This window comes from Triticum dicoccoides, chromosome 6B (genome assembly GCF_002162155.2).
Source record: "Triticum dicoccoides isolate Atlit2015 ecotype Zavitan chromosome 6B, WEW_v2.0, whole genome shotgun sequence".
NCBI classification, from domain to species: domain Eukaryota; kingdom Viridiplantae; phylum Streptophyta; class Magnoliopsida; order Poales; family Poaceae; genus Triticum; species Triticum dicoccoides.
In genome coordinates this window covers 625,896,477-625,911,481 of record NC_041391.1, presented here as the reverse complement: position 1 = coordinate 625,911,481, position 15,005 = coordinate 625,896,477, and positions in this window count along the sequence as shown.

Sequence of the window (15,005 nt, the reverse complement as noted above, 5' to 3'; positions counted from 1 at the left end):
CCGGCCCTCCCCCGCCCCTCCCCGGCCACCGCGGCGTGCCCCGCGGCCCGCCCCTCCACCGAGCCAGGCCACGGCGCCGCCCCCTTCTCACGGCCCTCCCCGCCACGGCGCCATCGAAATTCATGTATGTTTGACAGCAAAATATTGCATAAACTGTAGTATTGAAAAACTGCAGTCTTTTAGGCTAGTTTGGCAGCAAAGTTTTTCTTAAACTGTGGTAATTGAAAACCACAGTATTACTCTGGGTGGGCAAAGAATACTACAGTTTTCTAAAATCAATGTTTTTCTCAGTTTTACATGTGTTTGGTTGCTGCTGTTTAACCAAAGTTTTGACCAAGTATTTTAGCGTGAATGACTGAGTAATTAGTGGCTGCTAACGGCGGCCGGCTGCATGCAGCTGCCATGCACATGTAATACCATCCTAGGATCAGTCAACTAGATTGAAGTAATACAATCCTAGTGTTGCCATTATATGTCTATTGGTGCATGTACTTCCAGCCGGTCATAAATTCTTTGTGCGTGTACATGCGCCATTTATACTGAATCGACTAGCTAGCTAGCATATATAACCTGCTACTTTTGAGTGTTCTCCAAAAAGATCAATCAATCTAATATGTGCGCTACTCGCCGGAAATACATAGGCAGCCAAGGACTCAAGAAATAGCTTGCTGCGAACGAGTGTTCTCCCTGGTATTGAGCTTGATTCAGTCATGGCACTACAGAGAGACGGAGACTCGCACGCGACGCCAGCTAAAAGATAGACTAATCAAACAGAATCGGCTATAACCAGGAGATGTAATATGGTTGTTTACCATATAAGAGAAAGAGGGAAAATGGGATGGGATCGCTCTAAATATTCTTATCGCTGACGTAGACGGCAACGTCAAGTGCGATCTCCCAGAAGATTTCTCTCTGTTCTGTTTTAAAAAAAGAGGTTGGGACCTCTTTTCCGAATACTGCAAAAATACCATGGTTTCTAGCATACTGTGGTTTACAAAACTTTGGTTTTTTCTAAAGCCAAACGCAGCAAAGTATTCAAAACCATGGTATTTTTCAGAAACCACTCAAAAAACTTAAAGAAAACTTTGTTGCCAAACGCAGCCTAATAGGTTCTAGAAACCACAGTTTTGACATATCAAACTATTTTGTAGTATTGGGAATACTCTGACAATGTTTGGCTGGTGCATGTTTAGGACGTTGTAAATTAGCTAGCTAGTCGTTTCATAGCAGTCACAAGACATGCACGATGTTAGCTGACCAGTGGTTGCAAACTAAAAGGCCATGCTTAAATAGACCCGGCGGCAAGCTATGCATCAGTGGTGCGGCACGGAAGTGCGGGCGTCGCTCTGGCTTGGCTGCGGCTTGACCGACAGCTGCTAATGTGGCGTGCTGAGGCATGGGGCGACGTTCGGGAGGAGCGCATGGACAGGAAGCAAGGCCGCTGTGGCTCAGCACAAGGGCCTACGTAGGCTCAGCCAGCAGTGTGTTCGGAGTTAGCTTTGTAGCCATCAGCTTGCGCGACCATGGCATTAGCAACCTGGGCATGTGGTGTGCCCCGTTCTTTGTCATAATATTTTGAAAAACAGCTCATTAGCGTGCTCAGTTTGGCAGCACAGTTTTTGAAAAACCGAAGTATTCTCAAACCACGGTATTCTTATGAGTGGGCAACAAATACTCTGGTTTTCAAAAACCATAGTTTTTCTCAGTTTTGTCAAGTCCACCGAAGCGTTTGGCTGGCATTATTTTGTTGCAGTTCTTACTGATAACTACATGGCCGAACAACATGTGCTAACTTAGCAACACCTAAAAAGCAATACCACCTGGCTTATCAATGTGTGCTAGTGTACAACCAGATTAATCACCTTTTTTAATTAATCACCTGCAGCTACATGGGCATGCCGCCATGCATGAGGTCAGCCTCCTGTGTAAAGTGTGCTCTAAGTGCCAATCTATTTGACAAACTAGCTTTGTTCGAGACATGCAGAAATCAATAGGCAACCAGTGAATTCATTTAAAATATGTCCCGCAAAAAAATTCATTTAAAATATAGGAGTAACGGATAGAGCAGTCGTCAGAGGTGGCATTTGTATTTTCCGATCTGTACCTAGATGATGACGTCAACAGACTGAGTGCTCTCCCCAACGATTTCGCTTGGTTCAGTTTTTAAAAAAGTGGTCGGGACCTCTTTTTAAAATACTGCAGAAAAACTACAGCATGGGAGATACCACAGTATATTAAAGTACATTAATTTTTTGAGCCAAACACTTCAAAGTATTTAATACCAAAGTTTTTCTTAAAAACCACAGTATTCCTAAAAAACAGCAAAAATACTTTGCTCCCAAACGCACCCGTAGTTTTTTCTCTGTTTTAAAAAAAGAACCCCAGACCTCTTTTAAAAAAACTGAGCACGCTAGAAAAACAACTCCATGCACAATCCTGTGCCTTGTCTCTCGATGTGCATCTCCTGGCACCTGCAGTATTCTGAAAACCTGCAGTATTCTCAGAATACTTTAAAAATAGTAAGCTAACAAACGGGGCCTAAGGCTTAGTTTGGCAACAAAGTTTCTAGAGAACCATGGTAATTGAAAACCACTATATTCAGATGTGTACACAATGAATACTACAGTTTCTTTAAACCATGGTTTTTCTCAGTTTTACCAAAACAACCTAGGTGTTTGCCTGGTGTTTCGCCGGGGTGGTTTTTTTTGGACATACAAGTTTCCTCTATTTATTTGTCAGGAAATGTGAATGATACCGAATTGGAAAACAATCAAGTACTAAATAGGCACTCCCTATTTATTTGTGAATTATGAGTTAGGTCATATACTTTCCAATTTTGTTATGAAAAACATCATATATATTTGCGTTGATCGGGTGGATTTAAATGTGCAGTTGTTTCATCGCTGTGAGGGTCTGGTGTTCAACGACCTCCCCGTGCATTCGACGAGCTCGCCACGTTTTGGGTAATTTCTCCTTTGCCATTTACGTTGTGTTTTCTTCTTTGATTGCATACCTTCTACATGTGTTTTCTTGTTTGATTGCAGACCTTCTAATCCGTGTTTTCTTGTTTGATTGCAGACCTTCTACAGGTGTGCTGAGGGACAGGAGGAGGCCGCGGCTCGGGTTATCGACGCCGAGTGCAGGCGCCTACTTGGAAACTTTTGGCACGAGGCTTAGACGCAGGCTGTTCGAGACTACTTAGCACAGACTGGTATTAGGAGGAGAAAAGAGAAGTGCCGGGACAAGTATCTGAGTAAGGAGAAGTACATGAAGGTAATTACCTATTCTTAAGGCCTTGTACTTAGTTTCCTTGATTTGATTCGTAGGCGTAGCGGTCAAATTTCTCTTGCTTAACTTAGGTGCCTCCGAGATGGTGTGCGGACAAGATGGACTGCTGGGAGGTGTTGGTGGATGAGTGGTGCTCTCCCCACAACATAGCATAGGAGAAGCGTTTCAAAATGAAAGGTGTGCCACACCATCTAGGCAGCGTCGACCTACATGGGTACGGGAAAAACTGGGTATGTGTGGTTTGCTTCATGATTCATGCAAATTCATTCTTTGTGCTAGCTTGAGTCCTTAACTAATACTCTGTTCCTCTCTTTTAGTCAAAACGCAACAAGGCTCCAGTGCTAGAGCTGTTTGACCTCTATGGCATGTCCAATATTGCACCGTACAAGAAGGCCAAGGCATTCTCTGAGTCTGACCTCGAAAATGCAAAGAACTTCAGCAACGAGGCCTCCCACCACAAGATGGTGCAGTACGTTAAGCAGGGGAAGGCGAGGAAAGGGTCGGACTTTAACCCGAGCCGGCCTCTTGATCCAGAGCTGGTGATGATATCTTGTGGCGGGAGGTCCCATGGCTCGTTAGGCATTGGTAATGGACTGATACATTGTAGTAGCACTCTCCCGCAGATCAAGAAGCGCCAGACCAGCTCTGATCCTAAGATACCACCTCGTTTACGACCAGTGGAAATCAAATTCCAGGTTTGTTAATTATACGGACTCAGTAGCCTTTCCTCCATTACATTGTGTTTGCGGCCGTCGATGATTACAATGCTAACGAGTGGTGTTGCAGGCTGCTATTGAGGCAGAGAGAGTGAAGATCCAGGCTGCTTTTGAGGAGAGGGACCGGCAGCTGGTGGAGAGGGACCGGCAGTTGGCAGAGAGGGACAGGGAGAATGAGGAGAGGACGGCTAGGCTGTTGGAGGAGGAGAGGAACCGAAACGACTTGGCTAACCGGGCCATGTACGAGCTCTTTGTGGTAAGTTTCTTCTGCATATTAGCTAAATCATGCACGCAATGTTCCTTTCAGTAGTAAATAATATGACTGACTCGTCAAAACCAAATGTGCAGTCCATGTGCGAGAAGAACGGCCAGACCCCTCCGCCGATGCCAGTCATTGCTTCGGCGGGCACGGTGAGTTTCATTTGAACGGTCATTAGTTACTAGTCTTCACATTTGAGTTGCATCATTGTAACAATACATTGGAAATAGTCTTTGGTGCAGCGTAACTCCCGACAAGCATCGACCGATCCTTCTCCGTCTTCCACTGGCGCGACCGGTCCTACACCTACACCTACACCTCCGTGATGACGGTAAGTGTCCCAAGTGTTTTGCTTAATAGAGTTTTGTTGTGATGCCATGTTGTATATATTTAGACATATCGTGCATAATGTGTGTATGTTTGAAATGCATTGTATGTGTGGGATTCGACACCTAGTCGTGTGCCTTTGGTAGCCTTCCATACAGGGAAATGCCTCCTAGTGCTTCCACTGAGCCATGGTAGTTCTCTACTGCTCCGGAACACATGGATTGACCGGCATGTGTCCTTCTTTGCTCCTGTGTCTGTCCCTATGGGGAAATATCACGCGGTGTATCACCGAAGTCCTTGTAGCTTACTACGACTTGGTTGCACTCGCTGATGACCGACACGTGCATTGCTGGGTCATGTATGCCTGTCCCTGTACGTTTGTGCCACCTTGGTTCTATGACTAGTCATGTCGGCCCGGGTTCTCTGCCATGTGGATACTAGCGACATAATCATATACTTAGCATTTTTTCCTCCAAAATGACTCAATATGCTTAGCTAGCTAAAAAATGACATAATAAGCTTAATTAGCTCCAAAATGACATATTTAACCTAGGATAGCTCTAAAATGATATAATATGCTTAAGAAATGACATATTTTAGGTCCTAAATGACTTCATATGCTTAGCTAGCTCCAAAATGACCTATTCAACCTAGGCTAGCTCTAAAATGACCTATACTTAGCATTTTTTCCTCCAAATGACTTAATATGCTTAGCTAGCTCAAAAATTACATAATAAGCTTAATTAGCTCCAAAATGACCTATTTAACCTAGGATCGCTCTAAAATGACCTATACTTAGCATTTTTTCCTCCAAAATGACTTAATATGCTTAGCTAGCTTCAAAATGATCTATACTTACAATCTTTTCCTCCAAAATTAGTTAATATGCTTAACTAGCTCTAAAATGACATAATATGCTTAAGAAATGACATAGTTTAGCTCCTAAATGACTTCACATGCTTAGCTAGCTCCAAAATGACATAATAAGCTTAATTAGCTCCAAAATGACATATTTAACCTAGGATAGCTCTAAAATGACCTATACTTAGCATTTTTCCTCCAAAATGACTTAATATGCTTAGCTAGCATAAAAATGACCTATTTAACCTAGGATAGCTCTAAAATGACCTATACTTAGCATCTTTTCCTCAAAAAAGACTTAATACGCTTAGCTAGCTCTAAAATGTTATAGTATGCTTAAGAAATGACATATTTTAGGTCCTAAATGACTTCATATGCTTAGCTAGCTCCAAAATGACATAATAACCTTACTTAGCTTCAAAATGACCAATTCAACCTAGGCTAGCTCTAAAATGACCTATACTTAGCATTTTTTCCTCCAAAATGACTTAATATGCTTAGCTAGCTCAAAAATTACATAATAAGCTTAATTAGCTCCAAAATGACCTATTTAACCTAGGATCGCTCTAAAATGACCTATACTTAGCATTTTTTCCTCCAAAATGACTTAATATGCTTAGCTAGCATAAAAATGACCTATTTAACCTAGGATAGCTCTAAAATGACCTATACTTAGCATCTTTTCCTCAAAAAAGACTTAATATGCTTAGCTAGCTCTAAAATGATATAGTATGCTTAAGAAATGACATATTTTAGGTCCTAAATGACTTCATATGCTTAGCTAGCTCAAAAATGACATAATAACCTTACTTAGCTTCAAAATGACCTATTCAACCTAGGCTAGCTCTAAAATGACCTATACTTAGCATTTTTTCCTCCAAAATGACTTAATATGCTTAGCTAGCTCAAAAATTACATAATAAGCTTAATTAGCTCCAAAATGACCTATTTAACCTAGGATAGCTCTAAAATGACCTATACTTAGCATTTTTTCCTTCAAAATGACTTAATATGCTTAGCTAGCTTAAAAATGACCTATTTAACCAAGGATAGCTCTAAAATGACCTATACTTAGCATCTTTTCCTCCAAAATGACTTAATATGCTTAGCTAACTCTAAAATGACAAAATATGCTTAAGAAATGACATATTTTAGCTCCTAAATGACTTCACATGCTTATCTAGCTCCAAAATGACATAATAAACTTACTTAATTAGCTCTAGAATGACCTTAGCATGTTTTACACCAAAATAACCTGGGATGGCAAAGGCTGAACTATTTGCCATCTGCCAGCAGATGGCAAAGTATGCCGTTAACCTCTAACGGAGCTAACCCCATTAAGAGGCTTTGCCATCTGCCAGCAGATGGCAAAGCCATAGGCTCTTTGCGATCAGCCAGCAGATGGGAAAGCCACAGGCTCTTTGCCATCAGCCAGCAGATGGCAAAGAAGCCTTTATTGGCAGGGTTTCAAACGAACTGTTTGCCATCCGCTGGCAGATGGCAAAGCATTTGCCATCAGCCGAACATGCCTTTGCCATCTGCCATGGCAGATGGCAAAGTGCCAGATTCCAGTAGTGAGAGACCCACCCGGAGGAGGAGGCCCCGGAGGTGTCGCAGAACAACCTCCCGGACTTTACACCGGACTCGGTGTCGGTGTACTAGAGTAGGGGTACCCTAGTATCCCGAACTTGTGCACGATCTGTTGTAGCGCCCCGCGGCAAGGCTTGTCGGGTGACCGCCAAGGTCCTCCGTGGTTCCTTTGGAGCCATTCAAGAACAAAGTATTCAAGCCAAGGAGACAAGGCCCGGCAAGAGGAGCTTGCCGGGAAGGCCAACCAGGGCATCTCAAGGAACTTGCCGCGACACGCCACGCGTCCCGGCAAGGCCCGGTGAGCGATAAGCTTCCGGGCGCGGCAAGACAACGACCGCGGCAAGGTGCTTGCTGCGGCAAGCGACCACTCTGTACCCCTGCTCCAGCACATCCACCAACGTGTCGCTCTGAGGCATTTCCAAGCGTGCGTGGCGGGAGGCTGTGCAGCCAGCGGTGCACGGTGGCATGCGACGCTGACAAGATTACCATCGTGGCAAGCGGTGGCGTCCCTGACGGTCCTTTTCTGCACTGTTTGGGCGACGCAGACGGGCATTTAATGCCTTTGTCCCTTGCCGTCAGGGTTAGGTAGGATACACTGTACAGGTAGCTGTACCAACCACCCCTCTTTTTACGTTTTTACCCTTGCCTACATTGCCACCTGTCGGTGACCCCTTTAGCATATAAAAGGAGGCCCATGCGCAACGTAGGGGGGTTCGGTTCGAAACCAGAAAACACTCACGCTCGGTCTCGTTAGCAGCTCATGTGTACTGTAGCACTCAGCGCTCCCGAGCAAGAACTCAATACAATCAGACAAGCAACAGTAGGAGTGTTATCTCTCCGGAGAGCTCCGAAGCTGGGTAAACTGCTTGTGTGCTTCGCCTCGATCCGCTCTTCGTGCGACCTCCGCCCCCCGCCGAACCGAAAGGGACTCGGTCCGCCGGTCCCCATAGGTGTTCGTGGATCAGCTTCCCTCACATCTTTGGCGCGCCAGGTAGGGGGTGTTTGGTTCGAAACCAGAAAACACTCACGCTCGGTCTCGTTAGCAGCTCGTGTGTACTGTAGCACTCAGCGCTCCCGAGCAAGAACTCAATACAATCAGACAAGCAGCAGTAGGAGTGTTATCTCTCCGGAGAGCTCCGAAGCTGGGTAAACTGCTCGTGTGCTTCGCCTCGATCCGCTCTTCGTGCGACCTCCGCCCCCCGCCGAACCAAAAGGGGCTCGGTCCGCCGGTCCCCATAGGTGTTCGTGGATCATCTTCCCCGACATCTTTGGCGCGCCAGGTAGGGGGCGTCGAGATTGTGTGAACCTAATCTGGCGTGCACACGAGCCAGATCTTCATCTTCGTCATCGACATGCCACCGAAGAAGAAGACTTCGGCGGCAGCTGTTCCGTCCATGTCGATCCCACCATCACCGGAGCAATCGGGTGGTGGGGTAGACGCCGGCGGAAGAACGGACATCGACGAGGGAGCTCACGACGCTGCCAAGTCCAAGGACAAGGCTGCGCAGACCTCGACGTCCGTTCATGTTCCGCGTCCATCTCAGGAGGCGCAGGACCGACAGTGTCATGGTATTCGCAGTACCATACGATTGTTGGACCAAGATCGAGCTGGTGGATCTCGGGGCGCTCAAGACCAGCATGCACGCCAACGTGCTGGCACGAGCGAGGCACGGTCGCCTGGACGGGATACTGCTCCTTCTAACATAGTTAGAAGTCCGAGCATATCCCGCTCCTCGCACCGTTCGCCACTGCCTCTCACCACTCCAGCAGAAGCTTTGGCACGAGCTCAACTGCTCCTGGATTACCCTCCAACGGAAGACAAGATCGATGGATGGAGGGCCACCATTCAGAGTCTCATCGGCTTCGCCAACGGTGACACTCCGCGGCAGCCGAGTGCATCGTTGCCGCGGCAGGGCTGCCAGGCACGAGCCAATGGCGACGAAACCGGTGGGGGTGCAACCATCAGGCACTCTCCACCTCGAAGGCCAAGATCGCCGACTCGCCGGATCCACCTCGACAGCGACTCCACTGCGTCATCGGACCCACGAGCTCGTCGCGATCAGCGCCAAGTTCTTCATGAACGACAGCAAGAAGATGCTCGAACTCGCATCGAGCGCCGAAGAGAAGCGCGGCGTCAATCCGACCAGCGCGCTGGGCCCTCTGTCGACATGCATGCGCCAGGGGAACCAGGCGACCTGCCATACACGGTAGGTTGCCCTGCGTTCACTCGTGAGCTGCGGCAAGTCCAGTGGCCCAGCACTAAGAATTTCAAGCCAGATGTACCAGAGAAGTACGACGGCAAGTCGCATCCGTCGGAGTTCCTTAGCATCTACACCATCGCGGTGCAAGCTGCCGGGGGATAGGACGACAAGATCCTTGCCAACTACTTCCCGCTGGTGCTCAAGCCCAATGTCAGATCCTGGCTCATGCACTTGCCGGACAACTCCATATCCTCCTGGGCAGATCTATGCCATCAGTTTGTTGGCGCCTTTACAGGCGGCCTCAAGCCTCATGGCCAAGAGAGCGATCTTCATCTGCTCGCCCAGAAGGAAGGAGAGCCCCTGCGCAAGTACATTCAGAGATTCAGCCGTGTACAGCACAACATCCCATATATCCACCCTGCCGCGGTAATCAGCGCGTTGAATCAGAACATGCGAAACCGCAGGATGCGGGAGGAGATGGCGATGTGCAAGATCAGAGACGTCAGTGAGCTATATGCCCTGGCCGACAAGTGTGCACGTGCTGAGGAAGGGAGGAAACTCCCCGGAGAGAATACAGGAGCAGGAGGATCTGACAGTGAGGAGACTGCCCCGGCAAGGAAAAACCGGTGGCGGAACAACAGGAAGAAGAAAGGAAAAGAGGTGCTAGTTGTTGAGCAGTCCGGCAATGGAGGTGGCGCCAAGAAAGCCAAAACTGGTAGCTCCGGCAAGGAGATTGCCGCACGCAACAACTACCAGGCTGTGGCGGTCGCCGACAAGCAGGACGGCACCAACAAGCAGTATTGCAAGATCCACCACACCAAGGGCCATGACCTCTAGAGCTGCAAGAAGGTCGAGCAGCTTGTCGAGCAGCAAAAGGCTAAATACGAGCGACGCGACAAGGAGAAGGACCAGGAAGGTGCTGGGGGAGCTGGCAAGAAACATCCAGGCCGAGGAGGACGCCGCGGCAAGGCCAAGCAGCGGCAAGGAGACAGACCTCCCCGCGGCCGCGACAAGGATGAAGATGACGACGACGATGAAGATATGGATGATGATGAGACCGATGAGCAGGAGTTCCAGAAAGCCACAGAGGTCCTGTGCGTTGACGGTGGTGCTTCTCTGCATACTTCACACCGCCAGCTCAAGCAGTGGGTGCGGGAAGTCAATGCGGCAGAACCACCCATCGAGTCACGCGGGCCTCTGAAATGGTCCAACACGCCTATCATCTTTGATATTGAGGACCACCCTGATCGCATAACTGCGGTCGGGTGCTTGCCGATGTTGGTTTCACCAACTATCCGCAACCTCAAGGTCACTAAGATGCTAGTTGACGGCGGGGCCGGCTTGAACCTGATCTCCTCCGGGTACTTCAGAAACTCCAGATCCCTGACAGCAAGCTCGAAGAGACCGGCGCATTCCAAGGAATCAATCCGGGAAGGAGCAAGCCAAAGGGAAGGATCACGTTGCCGGTAACATTTGGCAGCGAGTTGAACTTCAGAACTGAGAGGGTCACTTTTGACGTTGCTGACTTTCCATTGCCTTACAATGGGATACTCGGCCGTCCAGCACTCGCCAAATTCATGGCAGCCTCTCACTATGCATACAACGTGCTGAAGATGCCAGGCCCGATAAGTGTCATCTCTATCTTTGGCGACAAGAAGGATTCTCTTATCTGTGCCGACAAGATCTACCGAGAAGCAGCGGCCGCAACAGATCGCAAATCACTTGCCGTTGAAGCTCCCGGGGGGAAGAAAAAGACCAAGTCCGGCAAGAGTTCTGATGCCCACTCCGGCAAGCGCACCTCCTCGGAGTGCTGCGCTACCATCGAGGACGCACCATCGAGCTCCACCGGCAAGTGTAAGAAGGCGATGGCAACTCCACCAGAGACGAAGAAGGTGTCCGCCAAGGAGGACGGCGCTGGTGGTACCTTCACCATCAGTGCCACTCTCGACCCTAAATAGGAAAGCGCGCTCGTTGCTTTCCTGCGGGCGAATGTCGATGTGTTTGTGTGGCAACCGTCCGACATCCCCGGTGTTCCCAGGAAACTAATCGAGCACCATCTTGCGGTCTGTCCTCATGCGCGGCCCTTCTAGCAGAAAGTCAGGAAGCAGGCAGTGGAGCGCCAAGAATTCATCAGAAGAAATCAAGAAATTGGAAGCGGCAGGCCTTGTCAGAGGAGTGCTCCACCCTACGTGGTTGGCCAATCCTGTAGTCGTGCGCAAGGCTAACGAGAAATGGAGGCTTTGTATCGACTTTACCGATGTCAATAAAGCTTGTCCCAAAGACCCATTTCCCTTGCCACGCATCGACCAGATTGTTGACTCCACGGCCGGATGTGACTTGCTCTCATTTCTTGATGCATACTCAGAATATCATTAGATCTTCATGGCAGAAGAGGATGAGGAGAAGACCGCATTCATCACCCCATGTGGCACGTACTGTTTCGTACGGATGCCTTTCGGTTTAAAGAATGCTGGTTCAACATTTGCAAGGGTAGTCCATGACACTTTTGGGCCACAAATACACAGAAATGTGGAGGCCTACATGGATGACATAGTGGTCAAGAGCAAGGACAAGGCGACTCTGATTCAAGATTTAGACGAAACCTTTGCAAATCTGCGCAAGATCAACCTCAAGCTTAACCCTGAGAAGTGTGTGTTTGGAGTCCCTTACGGCAAGCTTCTCGGGTTCTTCGTGTCTCAGCGGGAAATTGAAGCCAATCCCGACAAGGTCAAGGCCATTGAGCAGATTGAAGCACCAAAGCGCGTCAAGGATGTACGAAGACTTGCCGGTTGCGTGGCTGCTCTCAGCAGGTTTATCTCTAGGTCTGCTGAGCGCGCCCTGCGTTTTTCAAAATATTGAAAAAGTCAGGTCCAATGAAATGGACTCCGGAGGTGGAGGCCGCGCTGCAGGACTTAAAAGAGATACCTGTCCTCCACTCCAACACTTGTCGCACCTAAGCCACAAGAGTAGTTGCTGCTATATATAGCGGCAACCAATCAAGTGGTTAGTGCTGCGTTAGTGGCAGAGAGGGAGGCGGATGATGAGCCAGCAACCACGGCAGATGCATCCAGCGACAAGCAAGAGACTTCACCGGCAAGCTCTGGTCTCGACAAAGATGGATCTGCGTAGACACGTGAGAAGATACAGAAAAAAATGGTGCAGCGCCCGGTTTACTTTGTCAGTTCCCTTCTGCAGGGGGCTAGGTCAAGGTACTCTGGTGTGCAGAAATTGCTTTTCGGCCTTCTCATGGCCTCGAGAAAGCTGCTCCATTACTTCCAAGCACATGAGATCACAGTCGTCACTCATTTTCCGCTGAAGAGGATACTGCAAAATCCAGAAGCAACAGGCAGGATTGTCGAGTGGGCACTGGAACTGTCAAGCTTTGGCCTTAAGTTTGAGAGCACTTCAACTATCCAAAGCAGGGCATTGGCGGAGTTCATAGCAGAATGGACGCCAACACAAGATGAAGAAATTCCAGAAGCAAGCATCCCCGTCAAGGAAGCAAGCAAAGAATGGCTGGTGTACTTTGATGGTGCCTTCTCGCTGCAAGGCGCCGGTGCGGGCGTACTACTTGTTGCACCCACCGGAGAGCACCTCAAGTACGTAGTCCAGATGCACTTTCCCAAGGAGCAAGCAACGAATAATACAGCAGAGTATGAAGGTTTGCTTGCCGGTCTCAGGATCGCAGCAGACCTTGGGATCAAGAAGCTCGTTGTCAGGGGTGACTCACAGCTTGTCGTCCGCCAAGTGAACAAGAATTATCAGAGTCCGTTGATGGAAGCTTACGTTGATGAAGTGAGAAAGCTAGAAGAGCACTTTGACGGCCTACAGATGGAACATGTTCCAAGAGCTCAGAACGATATTGCCGATGGCCTGTCAAAGTGCGCCGCACTTAAATTACCTGTGGAACCAGGGATCTCTGTGCTAAAGCTGACACAACCATCTGTAACGCCATCACCTGGACAGAGCAAGAAGAGGAAGTTGATTTCTGGTGATTATTTTCCGGCAGAGCTCCCTAAAGCCGCCGCCAAGAAGGTCGTCAAGATCAACACCAAGGGTGCTGAGGAGCAGTCTACTCCGGCAAGCCTTAGGGCTTGTACCGTTGAAGCAGACGCTCCCGACAAGTTTTGTTCCGGCAAGCTTGCCAGGGAACATCAAGCTCTGGCTGAGCCCCAGGTTCTCGCCGTAGAAGCGGATGTTCCCGCAGCAGCAGATGTGCCTTTAGTCCTTGTTGTCGAGCCACAAGCTCCAGCATGGGCACAGCAGATTGTCCTTTTCCTTCAGATAGCAGAACTTCCCGAAGAGCAAGAAGAAGCGGAAAGAGTATCCCAGCAGTCAAGTATGTACCAGTTTGTCGACAACACACTGTATAGAAGAAGACTCTAACGGTGTGAAATTGAAGTGTATTCACGGGAAGACGGACAAAAGCTGTTGGCAGAGATACATGGAGGCATATGTGGTCACCATATTGGCGCAAGAGCACTTGCCGGCAAAGCGTTCCGGCAAGGTTTCTTTTGGCCGACAGCCCTCCAGGATGCAACTGCACAAGTAACCAAGTGTGAAGCGTGCCAGTTCCATTCCAAGCAGATACACCAGCCAGCTCAAGCTCTCCAGACGATCCCTTTATCCTGGCCATTTTCGTCTGGGGGCTCGACATCCTCGGCCCCTTTCCCCGAGCTGTTGGGGGCTTTGAGTACTTGTACGTTGCAATCGACAAGTTCACAAAGTGGCCGGAAGTGGAACCAGTGAGGAAGGTGACAGCACAGTCAGCAGTCAAGTTCTTCAGGTCAATTGTTTGTCGTTTCGGGATCCCTAACAGGATCATCACTGACAACGGCACACAATTCACGAGTCGCACCTTCATGCAGTACATCAAAGATCTTGGCGCCAAGGTCTGCTTCGCTTCTGTTGCTCATCCGAGAAGCAACGGTCAAGCGGAGAGGGCAAATGCTGAAGTGTTGCGCGGGCTCAAGACCAGAACTTTCGACAGGCTGCACAGGTGCGGAAAGAACTGGATTGAGGAGCTGCCGGTGGTTCTTTGGTCGATCAGGACGACACCAAATCGAGCCACTGGCTAGACACCTTTCGCTCTATTCTATGGAGCGGAGGCAGTTCTCCCCACGGAACTCGTTTACGGGTTACCTCGAGTGCTCGCTTATGATGAGCTTGAGCAAGAGCAGTTGCGACAAGATGACGCGCTGCTCCTTGAGGAAGATCGTCTTCAGGCTGCTGTACGACCTGCTCGATACCAGCAAGCTTTGCGCCGCTACCATAGCCGCAAAGTTAGTGCCAAAAGTCTCAAGGAAGGCGACCTTGCTCTTCGGCGCGTTCAGTCCGCCAAGAATTCCAACAAGTTGACGCCGAAGTGGGAAGGCCCTTACCGGGTGAAGCGAGTCACTAGGCCTGGCGCTGTCCGCCTTGAGACCGAAGATGGCATTCCGGTGAGCAACTCCTGGAACATTGAGCATCTTCGTAAGTTTTACCCGTAAGGCGCGGTTGCCAGAACCTGTTCCGGCAACCACCTTTTGTACAAGTCTTGCCGATGTTGCATGTAATCCTTTGTACAAAGCCGGGCGCAGAACCCATGCATAAGTAAAGCTCATGTGCTCCGCACATCTTGTCAATTTCATGCTTTCTACTATCTTTGCATGTGTTATCTGACACTTTGTGCAGCGCCTACCCCCGGTAAGCAATAATGAGCCGTAAGGCTCCATATCTTTATTTTCTCTTCTCTCTTTTTCTCAAAAAGGAGAAGAAGGTTCC